A 17,483-nucleotide genomic window follows, 5' to 3' on the forward strand; every position below is an offset into this window, starting at 1 on the left:
AAATTATTAAAATTATTAAAATGTGAATGTTACTAGTACTACTAAAATACCCATGCATCATCTGCATAAAGCCTTAAGCTTTAAAATACTTTTAATTGAAACATATTCGTTTAACCCAGGAAAAATGTATCCAGAAGTCCTAATCTGCCATAATAGTTCCTGTTCCTCTAATAATAGCTGCCACGGCCCCCCTCTTGGGTCTGATCAAATTTGTTGTAACACTGCAAAAGCAAACCTATGGGTTGGGTACTCCACTATATGCCTTGCCAAGGCATTATTAGGGTCAGCCCTACAGATGCTATAGTAATGTTCATATATTTTTTATTTCAGCTTTCGTTCAGTTTTCCCTATATAATAAGAGGGACATAGGTCACAACATGCAACATAAACTACTCCTTTAGAATCACAATTATATTTACCATTAATTTTATACGTTCTATCCTTAATCTTCATGGCAGTACCAACTTTGATGAACTTACATTGTGTGCAAGCCCCACATTTCTTCATACCCAGTGGTTCACATTGTATACGTTTAACCACTTTATTACTGTTACTTTCTAAAATACTTTTAAGGTTCAGTCCTCTCCTGTAAGTAAACCCAGATCTGATACCCAACGTTTTGCTAATCATTTGGTCCTGTAATATAATTGCTCAGTTCTTAGTAAGAATTTCTTTAATTCTCATAAAGTCTAAGGAGAAGGTGAACATAAAATTCAAGTACTTATTCCCCATTCTTCTTAATGGTTCCTCACTCTGTGTGTCATTTTGAACCAGAATACTAGTACTATTATTATAGACATGCCTGAGAGAAGTGGCTTAAAGTGCCCTGACTCCCTCTTTACCTTCACCTCAAGGGTGATGTCAGTCAAGAGTCTATCAGGATAGCCTCTTCTCAGAAACATGGATTTCAATTTTTCACATTCTTCATAAAAATCTGTGTCATCTGAGACCATTCTTGCTGCCCTTGCCAATTGGCCCTTAACAACAGGTAAGGTGTAATACCTATATTTATTACACCTATACCCCTAAACTTAAAAGTATGTGTATTGTTGTCCATAATGTGCTTACTCAGTGCATTTGTCACCACTTTCCTTTTAATCTCAGACTTGTGTTCTATAATGCGTTCCCTTAACTTCCTAATTGTCTTAAATATATGTTAATATTGTTTTAAACTACAGGAGTTTAAATAATTAATTGTTAGTTAAAGATGTTAGGCTGGCTGAATCATGTGATTCTATTAGTATCCCTATTTAATGTCTTGATGAGTCTCATTGATTTTATGTACTGATGAAGGATGGTGAGCCCGAAAGCTTTACTTATTAAATTTGTTTTTGGCATTCAAAGTGTGTTTTTGGAAGTATTTTGCACAGTTTCACCAAGAGTTTAACTACTGTTACTAAAGGAGCCTTGAGGTACAGTCATATGTGAAACCATAGGGGGTAGGGGGTATGCTTTATTATGAGCATATTCAAAAAGGTCTCTGTCAGTTTTCTTTTTCTTGTTGACCAATAGTTTGTTCATGGTAGCATCAATACTGGTATAGATTCTAGCATAATCATATTTATATTTCCAAAATCAAGATCCCTACAAATAGCATGTTCCATAATCTCAAGTTCTGATTTAACATTAACAATTTCACCATTATAAACATTAATTAAAGCATGTAAAAAATTGAAGCCCTGTTTATCAAACAAGGCTAAAAGTTCATGATGAAAAGTAGAATTGCCTAGTAGACCAGCTGGGTATCTCCACTGTTGTAACCCTTTACGGATAATCTTCTTTGAAATGCATTCATGGAAGTACGCTACTTCCAGTTGCAGCTTACGGCACTTAATAGTTTTTGGTCAAAATTGTTTAGCAAAACAGTTATGTTACTCACAGTTGTATTGGAATCTTGGCCATATTCATCATTTGTTGCATTGGCAAAAAAATCCTTAGCATTGAGGAAACTAGCCATGGATGGTATGCTACTGTCAGGTACCAAATGATGTGGGTTATTCGAAATGTTCCCGGGCGTGTGCATGGGTGAAACCACTCGATTCACTTCCCCTTGTGCTGCATTCACGCTTCCGTTAAGTGTAACAGGTTGCAATCCCTCCTGCCTGTTACTCGTAACTGAATTAGAAGGTTCTAACACCATACTTGAATTAGATAGGCTCTCCTGAGTCCTACCTGCACATTCGAACTTTTGGGACAGAGCCTCAACTCTCCCAAATAAAACATTAACCAAAGAAGTTAAATTCCCAATAGCATTTGCTTCTGGGGAATTAGTAGCAGGATCCACAGTACCATTATTTTGCTGGGAAAATAGCGATTGTGAGCCGCCTTCATTTCCCCTTGCCATGAGGAACAAACAACACAGCCAAAATTAACAAACCAAGCTAAAAAAACAAAAAGCAGCAAGCGTATGAAAATGTTGGTTGCCTCCTCAATCACCGACCAGCATTTGTATAAAATAATTTTATTGTGAGCGCTTTTGAAGGGATCTGTGTCCCAACTTCATCAGACAAAAATTCAACTATTCAAACACACCTTATATATACCTTAATTAAATGATCCATTATTCAATTAATCAATCATTATACAATCAAAAGCCTTTGTCAAAGCCAGATCATGCCTTTTAAACTTGGTTGACTTTTTCAAAACAGTCACCAAGGCCATTGATGAGGGAAAGGCAGTCCATACAGCCTACCTCGACCTGGCAAAGACTTTTGACACAATACCCTACTCAGGTATCATTGAAAAACTCATTAGCTTAAATGTAAACCCATACATCACAAGTTGGGTTGCAAACTGGCTAAGTGACAGAACCCACAGGGTCAGAGTTGCTGGCGCCATGTCAGACTCAAAGCCTGTCACAAGTGGTGTCCCACAGGGCTCAGTCCTGGGCCCACTCTTGTTCGGCATCTACTTTTCTGAAGTACAAGCAAATACAGGAGGGTTATGGCTGACAAAGTTTGCAGATGACTGCAAACTGGACGCCATAGTCAAAAACACATCTGACACAGATATCCTTCAGAAGGATCTCACAGAAATGGATAACTGGTGCCAGAGCCATGGCCTAAAGTTAAACGCCAAGAAATGCATAGTCATACCCTTCGGGAAAAACAAGGTTACCCCTAGCTACCATATAGGTGGCAATCCACTGAGCACAGAAGAAGTGATCAGGGATCTGGGGACCAGGTTGACAGTAACCTATCGTTTGACACTCACGTTGCTAAAGTAGTTAGGAAGACCTTCTACATTGCCCACCTGATCATGAAGGAATTCACATCTAGATCAAGGGAGGTCATCATCCCCCTGTACTCATCACTCATCAGACCAATGATTGAGTACAATGCCCCATTTGGAATGTATTTGACCCGACACCTGCAGCAGCTGGAAAGGCCCCAAAAGTTCCTCACCAAAAGGATAAAGGGTCTCAAAAATATGTCTTATGCTGCCTGACTGAAAGAACTGCAGCTCTATTCAGTCGCTTACCGATTGCTCAGAGGTGACCTGTGCCTGACATACAAGGCCATGTCAAACCCAGAATTGATGAACATGCTTCACCTCAAAAAATCTAGATCCCTCAGAACTACAAGGGCGGGAGACTTAAACCTTGACATGGTTATTAATAGGACGTGCTGGAGGGACAGATTCATCACCCAGAGACTCCCTATGCTGTGGAACAAAATCCCAGTACATGTGAGGCAGAGCACCTCACTGGCCTTGTTCAAGAGAAATCTTGACCAATGGATGGGAGATCGCAGATATACCCCAGGGATTACCTCAGTGTCACTGCTTGACAGAGGCACAGTAAAATAATGGGCATAGTTTTCTTCAAAATAAAGGGGTGGCGAAAGCCACAAAACTCTAGGCTAGGCTTGTAAATGCCCTTGGGCAGATAGCCTAGTATGAACCTATGAACCTATGAACCTATGAAAAATCCATATTTTAAAATGAAAGTACATCACTAGATGTTGTGCAAGCACTTTTATCATTTATACACAAACAGCCTGTTACTAATTCTATACATATATCTAACTAGCCTAAATGAAAGTTAAAAAAACATACACTTATCAATTTAATAAATACTATATATAAAATATGAGTATGCATGTGTGTGCTCTTTGTAAATAAACAATGCATAAATACTTTAAAACAAAATTATTAAAATTATTAAAATGTGAATGTTACTAGTACTACTAAAATACCCATGCATCATCTGCATGAGGAGGCAACCAACATTTTCATACGCTTGCTGCTTTTTGGTTTTTTAGCTATGTTCTACATTGTGATATCATAACTACATTCCCACCATATATACATTTTACAATGTGGCAGGATTGAAATGAAACCCTACTTATCTACATCTCATAATATTCTACCCTAGCACTACAGATTTATGTTTCAAAATGCAATATCATATCCACAAAGCCCTACAGATGTTCTTGTTTGACACTATAGTACCATGGGCATGAAACCGTACAGATGCACATCTTCTGTAATATTGTCCCAAAGCATAAAACCGTAAAATTAATAGTATATATAGATCTCACTGTTTATTCTGCAGCAGGATGGAAATTTGTTACATTACTAGCATGAATCAACTTTGGGACTTCAGCTCAAAATCCTTTTGAGAAACAAGGACTCAAAGCCACTGATATGCACTTCCTTGCTATCTCCTTGCTGTCTCTGCAGCTGTCCTGGTGGACATGGGCATCCTGAGGCAATTCAGCAAATGCTTCATATACACTGACAACTACCTATTCCTCAGTCATACAAATAAGGCACGAGCGAGGTGTAGTTATACAATGTCATTGGAGGAAAGACTCTCACCTACAAGTGCCTACACTACCAAACAGGTCATCAGGAGCACACACAGCACCAACCTCAAATAGTACAGAGCAACCACAAAGATTAACATATGCTGAGGCTCTTAATAATCTTACAAAACCACAAAGAACTTCCAGGCAGTGTATACACCCAGAAGGTCCTCAGCAATCACAAGAGCACCCCAGAAAAATAAAACACCAAACAGCACATATACTACCACAACCTATGGTGTCTCAATATCTAAGCTCATAAGGCATACCACTACACAACCCAATATTTTTGGTCAAAGGACACTTGATAGTGAGACACTCAGATGTCCCACTCACCAGGCTAAGCAAAGAGAGAGCCACAGTCAGCTGCTTATCAGGGGCCAGGATCCATTCATCACTCGTACTTAGGTCATTTAATTCAAAAGTTTAAGTATGACTCAGTAATAGTCAATGTAAGTATTTATATCAGTTCTGGCTGTACAGAAGGCGTTCTAATGGTTCCAGTGTACAAAACAGGTAATATAAATTGGTTCATGTAGGTAACAGTGGAAAAATTATAAGGAAAGTACAGCAAAGAGCATGTCAACAAAAGAATGCCTCCAATATACTATACTGGCAGTGCAAAATATAAAGAAACAGACTGACAGTGCAGATCAGGCATGTCTTAAGATAGCAAATATGTTTGTAATACAAAAGTGGAAGTCGTGCCTTCTGCTAAAATGCAAGTGCTCTAATTATGCAAATGTACTGTGTTTTTAAGTGTCAATTTAACCAACGAGAGGAGAAAGGCAACTACCTGTTTTTTTTTTTTGTTTGCACAAAAATTAAGTTTTAGCCTTTTCTGTTAGTGATGGTAACATCACAAGTGACTGTATAGGGTAGTAGTGGGTATTGGAGACACAAATCCTCACAGGTCAAGTCTAAGTGGTTCTCCTCCACATAAAACATTACTTTCACACAGAAAGTAATTCACAATCTTTTGACTTCAGTTTTGTGAATTTAAACCAGAATGCTGACATATTTTCAGAGACATTAAGTACAACTGTTTTTCATAGCTGCTAGAAGGGAAGAAGAAATGGAAAATTAAAAGCAGACATTTTGATTTAGTTAGACAGATAACTAGACTGACTCTTGTCTAAAGCTATGTTATTCATATAAACATCATGGCAGGCAACACTGGTTGCACTTACTTAATTGTAGTATTCGGGCTGGTAATGTGGTTGTTGTACTGTAGGGGCGCTGTGGGGAATTCAGCATGTACTGTTGGTTCTGTATTCTCTGGTAACTTGTTGCTTCTGGTGGTTAGATGACTTGCAGAAGTTGTGTGAAGAAGCATGGGTGCGCACCTGGAGGCTCTTAATAAAGAAAGGCCTTACAACTTAATAAACCATGTGGTCTCCTTCATTACCACGATGTAACATATTGGCGACGAGGATGGGATGCCTCCGAGTCCGCTGCGAGTAAACTGGTGAGCTGTAGTTCATGTCGGATGACGAAGAGACGGGGCCTACTGGTGTGATGTCGGGTTCCATGTTGGGGGCACTAGTTGCCTACGACTGTCAGACACAGACCTGGGAGGAGTATTGTGAAGTGTTGGAACATTTTTTTGAGGCAAACCAGATAATGGAAGCGGGTCGGAAGCGAGCCATATTGCTAAGCTCGGTGGGCAATAAGACGTACAGTCTGATGAGGAACTTATTGAGTCCGGATAAACCGGGGGACAAATCGTTCACAGAGTTGACGAGTTTACTTCAGTCACATTATAACCCGAAGCCGAGTGCAATAGTCCAGAGGTTCAAGTTAAATTCAAGGACTAGAATGGCTAATGAAACGGTAATGGAGTATGTTGCAGTGTTGAGGGAACTGGCACAACATTGTGATTATGGGGACAGACTGACCGAAATGCTACGAGATAGGCTCGTATGTGGCATTGCAGATGACTGCATACAACGCAGATTGTTAGCGGAGCCTGACTTGTCGTTTGAAAAGGCCTTGAAGTTGGCACAGGCCATAGAGACAGCGACTAAAGACATTCGTGATTTACAACAGAAAGCCACGGAAGGGGTTGGAAGCAGGAGTGCGACCCCACTGCCAGTGCATAAAGTGGTCATGGAGCATAATTCACAAGGAAAGTCTGGTCAGTATGCTTGTTACAGGTGTGGAGGTAAACATTTGTCACGGAACTGTCGTTTTTTAACTGTAAAATGTCATGCTTGCGGGAAAAAGGGCCATGTAAAGAAAATGTGCCACTCAATACCCTCTCAGGAGCAGCCGAAAAAGGGGGAGGAAAAAAGCAGTATGATGGAAAGGAAGGGAAACCGAAAAATAAAACGGCAGTATGCACACCACATGCGTGAAGTTACAGATCAACCAACCAGGGAAGCCGAAGAAGTGTTCACAATGTTTAATGTGAAAGAGGCCAGGTGGGAAAGAGTTGATCCCATTAAAACCCAGTTGGACTTAAATGGTAAAATGGTGCAGTTTGAAGTGGATACGGGGTGTAGTGTCACAGTTCTGTCAAAGGCAGAGTATGGGAAGTTATGGCCCAGAGAAGCTCGTAAGCTGCAGGACTGTTCAGTGACTTTGAAAACCTATACGGGTGAAATAGTTCCCACGTTGGGAATGGTGAAAATGAAGGTAAAATATAAAGACCAAGTCAAAGAGTTGCCAGTCATGGTGGTAGCAGGTAAGGGACCAAACCTGTTAGGCCGGGTGTGGTTAAAGGAGCTAAACATGGACTGCCTACAGCTCCATAAGGTAGAACAGCCTGGCCTGACCTTGCAAGAGGTGTTAGAGAATAATGAAGAAGTATTCAAAGAGGAACTGGGGACCTGGAGGGGTCCACCAGCAAAGATACACGTGAAAGAAAACGTAACGCCAAGATTTTACAAACCCCGTCCTGTACCATATGCGATGAAGAAGAAAGTTGAGTTTGAGTTAGAGAGACTCACTAAGCAAGGTATCATTGAACCAGTAAAGTTTGCGGAATGGGCCGCACCAATTGTTCCAGTATTAAAGCCAGATGGTGCTGTACGTATATGTGGTGACTACAAGTTGACAGTGAACCAAGTCTCGAAGCTGGAGCAGTATCCCTTGCCAAGGGTGGAGGATGTGTTTGAAAAGTTGTCGGGAGGTGAAAGGTTTAGTAAGCTGGACCTCAGTCAGGCATATCAACAAGTAGTGCTGGAAGAAGGGTCAAAGACGTATGTTACCCTGAACACACATAAAGGTTTGTTCCAAGTTAATCGTTTACCTTTTGGGGTTTCCTCGAGTCCAGCTATTTTTCAGAGAATAATGGAGGGACTGGTAGCAGGAATTCCGAAGGTGGCTGTATATTTAGACGATATCCTGTTGACGGGTAGGAACATTCGAGAGCATCTGGAGACGCTGAATGAGGTGCTGAGATGACTGCGAGAGGCAGGCCTACGGGTGAAACGGAGTAAATGTGCTTTCATGGCAACGGAAGCAGAATTCTTGGGCTACAAGGTGGATGCATCAGGCCTACACCCCCTGCCAAATAAAGTGGAAGCCATTCAACAGGCACCAGCACCCACAAATGTTACAGAACTGAAAGCCTATTTAGGCTTGCTCAACTATTATAACAGGTTCCTGCCAAATCTGTCAACCCTGTTAGCTCCTTTACATAAGTTGTTAAGGAAGGAGGCTCAGTGGTCGTGGAAAGAGGAACAGGACAGAGCGTTTGAACAGTCAAAGGAACTAATGCAATCTTCAGAGGTTTTGGTGCACTACGATAGTCACAAGGACTTAATTTTGTCATGTGATGCCTCACCCTATGGATTAGGGGCTGTGTTGGCACACCGGATGCCAGATGGACAAGAGAGACCCATTGGGTTCATGTCACGAACTTTGACACAAGCAGAGTCAAACTATTCTCAGATAGATAAAGAGGGTTTAGCTGTGATGTTTGGTATCAATTGATTTCACAAATACCTCTATGGGAGGAAGTTTACCATTTGCACTGATCATAAGCCTTTGTTGTCATTATTCAACGAGATGAAAGCGGTACCGCAGATGGTTTCTCCTCGCATTCAGAGATGGGCTGTAACGTTGAGAGCTTATGAATACGAGATTGTTTATAAGCCTGGAAAACACCATAGTAATGCAGATGCACTAAGTAGGTTGCCGATGCCAGGGCATATCCAAGAAGAGGAAGCGGAGGACCGAGTTTTGATGATGGAAGACATAACATTGGTGTCTGCTAAAGAACTGAGAGTTTGGACACACAAAGACCCGGTGCTTGCTAGAGTGTTTCAATGGGTTCAGCAAGGCTGGCCAGTCCAACAAACGGATCCAGTTTTTCGACCTTATGAAGTGAGGAAAACAGAGCTGAGTGTACAAGATGGATGCGTATTGTGGGGGGCACGAGTGATAATTCCGTCCCCAGGAAGAAGGGCACTTTTACAGCAGTTGCATCAAGGTCATGTGGGCATTACCCGAATGAAGGCCTTAGCTCGAAGTTATTTTTGGTGGCCAAAGTTGGACCACGAGATTGAAGTCGTTGTGAATGAGTGTAAAACATGTCAACAACATCGCAACTTGCCGGTGGCGGCGCCACTACATCCATGGGAGTGGCCGAGTAGACCTTGGCAGAGACTTCATATAGATTATGCAGGACCATTCATGGGGGCCATGTTTTTGATAATCATGGATGCTCATTCGAAATGGATGGATGCCTATCAAGTCAAGACACCCACTTCTCTCGTTACCATTGAATGCTTGAGGAGGAGTTTCAGTAGTCAAGGACTACCAGAGAATATTGTATCCGATAATGCTTCATGTTTCACGAGTGAAGAGTTCAAGGGTTTTCTAAAAAAAAATGGCATCGTACACATCACATCAGCACCCTACCATGCAGCTACAAATGGTTGTGCTGAAAGGGCTGTGCAGACTTTTAAAGCAATGATGAAGAAGTCTGGAGAAGGAAGTATAGCAGCAAAAGTATCAAGGGTGTTATTCAACTACCGTATTACACCACAATCTACCACGGGTTTGTCACCTGCCGAGATGTTGCAAGGACGTAGATTGAGATCCACGTTGGATCTAGTGTATCCAAATGTCCGAGCTAAAGTGGAGGGGACCCAGTGGAGGCAAAAAGAATGTCATGATAGACGACGGAGAGAGCGAAGTTTTCTGGAAGGAGATGCAGTGATGACGCGAAATTTCAGTTATGGACCTAAGTGGATTCCAGGGTTCATTGTCAAGAGCACAGGACCATTGTCGTACCAGGTGAGATTGAATGGAGATTTCGTAGTGAGGAGACATGTAGACCAAATTCTACGGAGCGAACAGAAGAAGGATGCCATGGAACTGCTGGCCTCGGAACTACCGTTAAGTTCGGAACCAGGGATCGCAGTGGCAGGAGGATCGCAAATCGAGGGAGACCGCCAGAACGTGGAAGGAGAGGTTTCTGAAGATCCAACCATTCCAGGGAAGGACACACCGATACCTGAAGTGGTAAAAGTGACACCAGAGTCACCTAAGGTGGTACCACTGCGCCGTTCTAAGCGTGTGCTGGTTAAACCTAGTTACTTGAAGGACTATCAATGTTAGCAAAAGTGCATGTATAGCTTACCAGCCTTAAAAAATAGTAGATGGTATGGTAACCAGTTAATAATTAGCTTGTTATTTACAAGTAAGTGATTAAATGCATTGTGGAACTTGTTCCCTAGTTTTGCTTATGTAAGACAGTATGTCTTAGCTTAAAAGGGGAGGAATGTAGTATTCGGGCTGGTAATGTGGTTGTTGTACTGTAGGGGCGCTGTGGGGAATTCAGCATGTACTGTTGGTTCTGTATTCTCTGGTAACTTGTTGCTTCTGGTGGTTAGATGACTTGCAGAAGTTGTGTGAAGAAGCATGGGTGCGCACCTGGAGGCTCTTAATAAAGAAAGGCCTTACAACTTAATAAACCGTGTGGTCTCCTTCATTACCACGATGTAACATTAATCCAGGTAGCAACCTTGTAAAAATGCTAATGTATTATTTATTATAGGAGAAATAAAGCAAAGTTTTATAAACCAAAAAGTTAAAACAAGATTTTCATTTTCCCTGAAAAACTGTTTGAGAGAGATGAAATATTTTTTTTTTCCAGCACCAAATTTCCCTTTCTTGATGATAATCTGTACTGTGCATTTTTGGAACTGACTATGAATCACAACCTTCTGTCTCAAACAGTACAACTTGATCCACATTGGTAAAGCACATACATCTAAAGAATTAATATTAAAGGATTGCTGAGCACACAACTGCATGTCTTGTCCATGGTCCTAATTAGTCTGGATTACCATTTTCATAGTGGCCCTTGCAGTGAGCATTAGGTTTACAGGCAGTTCCATTTCTGCTAACTATAACTTTGTTGTTCTCTAAGCATTTATTTCTCTATTCAGTAAATGAAAAGAAGGGCATATTAAAAAACAGAATTCTCTAGTATTGTAAAATAGTTTAAGATCTTGCTTTTCTAACAGTAGAAGTGCAAAGAGATAGTATGCTTTATAACTCTCTTGCATATTAATTTTAATAAAACTGAGCTACAACTGAGTTGGTAAAATGCCTTGATTTCTTAGTTATTATTGAGAAATAAAACTATAAGAAATAGTACAGCAGGGTACTGTATTTGCCAGTTCACTCTAGAGACTATATTTTTCATGTGAAAGCCGGTGAAAAAATCAAACAAAACAGTTCAGAAACATTAATGTCTCATAGATTACCATTCCGGGTTTCACATTTGGACTTTGAAAGAGCATCAGATCTCATGAGAATAGCATTTGAAACTTTAAGATGTTCAGCTTTTATTTCATTTTCTTTATTCTTATTATTAAAGGTCTACCTTTCATGCTGTACTTGATGGTTCCAAATTCTTGAGAAATATATACATTAAATTGGTGCTAGATTTATTTATATTCAGTACTTCTGAAAGTTGTTTTCCTCCATCGATTACTCAGAGTTTTAAATTGCCAATCATTGAATACAATGCTCCCTTTGGCATGTATCTGTTCAAACACATGCAGCAACTGGAAACTTTTGCCAAAATAATTCTACTTGTAGTAAAGTAATGAAGATCACCTGAGCAGATCTGATGCTATGTGTAATCTATCACAACTTGTAAAGACAATCTTTGCAATTCAGAAGAAGGCTCATTACTGGCTGTAACTGCCCAGTGCAAGTTGATCAAATACTACAATGGTGAGAAAATGTTATTCGTTAATAACAAATGAAAAAAATGTAATAATTTTCAGCTTATTAGCATGTCTGTGAAGTACACACTAATCTGCACTAGTGCTGTCAGACCTGATGGCAGTGGTGTTCACCATAGTAGGACATGTATCTCAGACATGCACATACACATATGTAGACTTTAGATACCGTGACTAACCATTCTAGTATGACCTCCCAGGTAATCACACTCACATTCATGCGGCTTCATTCATCTCTACATTTATGCACACACATGTTCTCAGTCATATGCACACTTTCGCAACCCTCAGCTCCGCATCTTTACTAGTCTTAGCACTGCGAGTACTCCAAAAGAAGTGAAAGTGTGATATGGGTCCCTTTTTCCTCCAACAGTAACATTTTGTGCAGCTGAACAATTTTCTGAGTGACTTGGCTGGGCAAACTGGAAGCCACTGACATTTCTAGAGGTGTGCACATAGTTAATTAACATTACCCCATCTGACCAGAAGATCAGCCTCCTTGCTGTGCCCTCCCTCCCCCGCAGAAGAAAATCTGAGCAGTACTGAGGTCTGAAAACTGGAAAGGCTTACCAGGATGAAGAAAACTGCCATGCTAAAACTTTCCCTTCATGGTAAGCATTTCTGAATTAAGTAATGTTCCATGTGCTGAATTTTTTAATTAGATTAGTTTAAATAACTGTAAGCACAAGATGATGACAGTAATGAACAGTAAGTGTTACAGTCAGAGGTACAGTCTATGCTCTATTTTCATTCAGCTATATACCTATGGAAATTCTAATCATGGAAGATGCATGTCTAATTCAATAATTCAATGTCAGTATGGTGCTCAGGGATGAAAATCTTTGCTTACACCTCTAGGTTCTGGCTCTTCCCATGTCTGTACACATTTTTGAGGTATTTGTGTTTCCCTCTGTCAAAAACATTCTCTTTAATTGGCTGCACTAATGTGTCCATATATATTGCATCTACCCTTGCCTTTGTGGCCAGAAGACTTGACTGAAAAGTCTGTGATAACCATTTCATTTACCCTAGTTGTGAATTAAAAAATTATATTAAAATTCATTTAATGATATTTTTAAAGCCTTTGTCTTCAACATCTATTAGTAGTCTAAATCACTCAAAATCATTACTAACATAAGTTCAAACTGGCAGTTATTTATTTGACAAGTATAAAGAGGACAAATAAGATAAGGACGACACAGGGAGTAACTACAACATGAAAGGACTCTTGTCCTAAAGGACCTTGATAGAAAGTGAACTGCCAGGCTTTACTATCATTACAAAAAATAATGCAGTCTATAAACCACACAGCAATGGAAAAGATTCTAAATCGGGATGGACTGAAGACCTCTTGCTCTTGTAAGGTAAATAAAACTCTTTCCTGATATCAGAATTTTTTTTCAGTTGTATCAACAATAACTTGAGGTCCTCCTTAACTGGGTATCACATACTACTGAATCTCTAGTTGTCCTTTCAGTTTCAGTGATATATCAGCCTTGTCATTGCCTTAGCTATCAATAGTTTAGGCATTTTTGCAGCCTTCTGCCTTGCTGTAATCTGCTCCTGTGCTACCCTCAGCATTAAATGGACAAGCCATTCATCCTGGTAGTCTTCCAAAACCTAGCAGACTTCCAAAACCTTTTGCAGGATAACACAGGTTGTCATTGCTGTGGACTGGAACAGAATTGTCAGTTCTACACTCACTTCTTCATTCACCAGTTCTTGGCCTTGCCTATAAACCTTTTTCCCATTTCTTCATCTTTCCCTTCTATTCTCCCACTGCAAATATGGATATACAGTTAATAATTATTCAATATTTGTCTTTTTGTTTGTTCAAAAAATACTCAGCTAGATGATAACATTAACTTAATTCTGGAGCATAAAACAGCGGGATGATAACACTAACTTAATTCTGGACAATAAAAACAGTAGTAAAAACAGCAATAACTAAGCACTTTCAGCCAAAATCCATGGACTTTGTGATGCCCCACCACTGGCTTTCCACCTTTTGTTCCCCACCTTGCCTCTGTGGACATCTATATGCTACATGGCCCCACTGGTTACATTTAAAACATATAACGCTTGATCCTGGCCATGCACCTGAACTAGTGGCTTCCCCTGCTACTGGAGGAATCTGTTAGGGTGGTTTAGGCTGCCCACTATGGGTTCCCTTAGACCCATAGGCAGCACTGGGTATTCCTTTCCTGTGCAGTGATGCCCTGCTTGCTAGATATAGGTCACCCTTCTTCCATAACTTATCTGCGGTATTACATTCCCTATCTGATAACCAGATTATCATGGCCTCAGGTGAAGTGCTAAGGGCTTGTTCCCTCACCAAAAGGTCTGCCAGCCCTTCAAAAGTGGTGACCTGAAACCCATTCACCTGTCTATGAAAATAAGTACTTAACTCAGCAATATATTCACACAAACTTCCATCTGCCTTGCATCTATGCTCATGAACCCTTTTTCTATAAGCTTCAGGTGTTAACTTAAAACACTCTAATAAGCATTTCTTTACTTCATTATAGTCTAGACAATCAATATCAGACAATTTAGAAACAGCAGTTACAGCTTTACCATGGAGTAAGGGGGTCAGGAATCATACCCAGAGTCCTTGGTCCACATTATACTATTTACATACCCTTTCAAATATATGAAAAAAAACTATCAAAATTATCACTCTCTGTAAATTGTGAAAGAAATTTACTGACCTTTATTGCTTCAGGGATTTGGTTAGTTCCTTCCCCATTACCTCCATGACCCCTGGTGAAGAGTCAGGATTTCATTTTCATGTTGCCTCTGCCTCTCATTTTCTTTGGCTTCCAAATGCCGTAGTCTATCTGGTGATTCTACTTCAACCTCCAAACACCGCAGACTCTCTGGTGATTCTATTTCCAAATGTTTGGCCTCCAGTTCAAGTCTCTTTAACTCCAGATGGATTTTTAAGTCCTTTGAGGCAAAGTTGAACTTTCCATTTTCCGAGAGTTGCACCTCCCCAAGGCTGTTCTGGGTGTCTTCCTGGTTGATGGTTGTGCTGCAGCTGTGGTTAAGGCTGCAATAATTTCTGCTTTAGTCAGGCTGGCATGCAGCAGTCCTTTGGCTTGGCACATCTCAGCCAACTGGCTCCTTGTCAACTTGCCATAATCCTCTGCTGGCATCCTTGCCTGCTCTCCTGACTAACTATACTAACAAAAAAATAAATAAAATTATTGTGATATGAAACTCTGAATGTCTGCCATGTGGCTGCTTGAGAGTACAAATACCTTCTTCAGTGACAACTGTTTCCAGGCTACAGGAGTTCAATATCCGCACCACTGAATCTCAGTATGTGATGTGGTGATACCAACACTGCCATCAATTAATATGTGATGACCTGCCACTGGGCCATTAATTACAGAGCCTCAATGCACACCACTGGAACCTGTGGGGGATGTTTTTTGAGAGGATAACAGCTACACACACAGTGCAATTTCCCTTAAGAGCACACAGAGACCATAGTCAGTCCTGGACTGGTTTCTTCCTCTTTCTCCAGATCCCCAATAAGACTCCCCACTGGCCGAGCTGCAGAGTTGAGATCTCAGCTGAGTGGCCAAGCCAAGACCTTCAGCACCTTCTCTGTCCAACCACTGCTTCATGTCCCTGCCCAAGTAGCTGACACACACACTCTTTGAGGTTTTATTTACACACACACACACACACACACACACACACACACACACACACACACACACACACACACACACACACACACACACATACAAACACACACACACACACACACACACCTGGGAAAATCTGGCACAGGTCGAACAGCTATGACCCTTCTCGCCAGACTATAAGGTAGTTACCACTGCCACCAGTCACTCCTCATTAGCTGCTTTAGGGCCCTTAACAAAAGGTGTCCAATTTTACTGTGTAATATTAATACTAATACAAATGGTAGTTTGACCAAGAACAAGGCCCACACAGTGTCACCAAATAAATATGCAAGTACTCTCAAAACTTAAATGCCTCTACACATATCAGCCACAATGAAAGGTTTAAATATCTTTAATATAATAATAAATAATAAAAGAACAAGTAAATACGCAGTATATATTCATAGTGACATCAGTGTTCAAAAGCACAGGAATTATTTAAAATAACATTGCAGTACAGGCTCACACAAATAAAGAAGAACAAAATCTAAACTAAGCTTCACTATATTCCTGACTGTATCTAAGAGAGTCACTGTACCCTATAACTTACTTAGACCAAGGCAGATGTGGTGAATGCTTCTTATTGTTGTCAGATCCAACACAGAATTCAGAATGCTCTGTCTTACTAAGAGACTTCTCAAAAGATCTAAAATATTATTGCTGGGATAGCTTGCAGAATGGCATAATTTCTGGTCATCTGACTCGTAGTTCTCATGCAAGCCTCCATTGCAGTATTTTAGCATCTACCTGTAAAATGTCCAGACAAAGGTTTTTGCTCAGATCTTTGGCAGGTGCTGAAAGTCATAAAACAATTGCATTCCTTCATGCTTCCAGAATAACAATTAGTTCATCCCAAACACAATACAGAAAGCTTTATAGTACAGAATTTGTGTCTCTGGCTGCACTGAAGCATCTTTATGGCCTAGTCTGTAAGTAATTTAATTTCAGATATTTTTTCTAAAGTTTGTTGGATTGCGGTTAATTATCCAGTTTCCTCTGTTAAAACAGATACATTTAAACAATTGCAATAGTGCATGTACATTTCTGTTCTCTTCCAGTAGGGCATACTGTTGATACATTTTAAACACAAGCACTATGCAAATACATTTTCAACACAAACATCTGTACAAAGCAGTTTGATATACACATGGCATACAGTTCTAATACATTTGTAAAACCAGCATCTTGTATAAATTAGTTTGATATTCAAAAATGACATAATTATTTACAAAATTCCAGCTAGTTGTGCTGGCAGTACCTCCTTATATCACACTCCCAAATGGTTAGTGCAGCATTGGCATAGATAGGGCCACATTCCACCCCCATCACTACAGCAGAAATCTGGTGGAAGTATTTGCCTTCAACGAAAATGTAATTGTTTTCCAAAAGTTCTAAAAGGGTCTCAGTAACTAGAATTTCTTTGTTAGTAAGGGAAGCATGACCAGTTAACAACTTCCTGAACCAATCTGTTCTGATGAAATGAGGAATAATGGAAAGCAAGTTCATAATGCCCACGGTGATGAGCAAAACATCCTCATTAAATGTCAGTAAACTTAAATTCTCAAGCAAATTCCACGAGTCCCTTACAATCTGCAGGTGGTTTGCTGATAGCCCCTTCTACTTAACTCATTACATTTGAGTGATGACTCTAGGTGCATCTGCAGTCAACTCCTACTGACGCCTGTAGGTGTCAAATATTGCTTATTCATATTTCGTCAATAATTCCAAAACCATGCTATGTACAAGGTTTTAAAAATATTTCATCT

The sequence above is a fragment of the Protopterus annectens genome, chromosome 5.part0 (genome assembly GCF_019279795.1).
Source record: "Protopterus annectens isolate FY-2018-M chromosome 5.part0, PAN1.0, whole genome shotgun sequence".
In the NCBI taxonomy this organism is placed as follows: Eukaryota; Metazoa; Chordata; order Ceratodontiformes; family Protopteridae; genus Protopterus; species Protopterus annectens.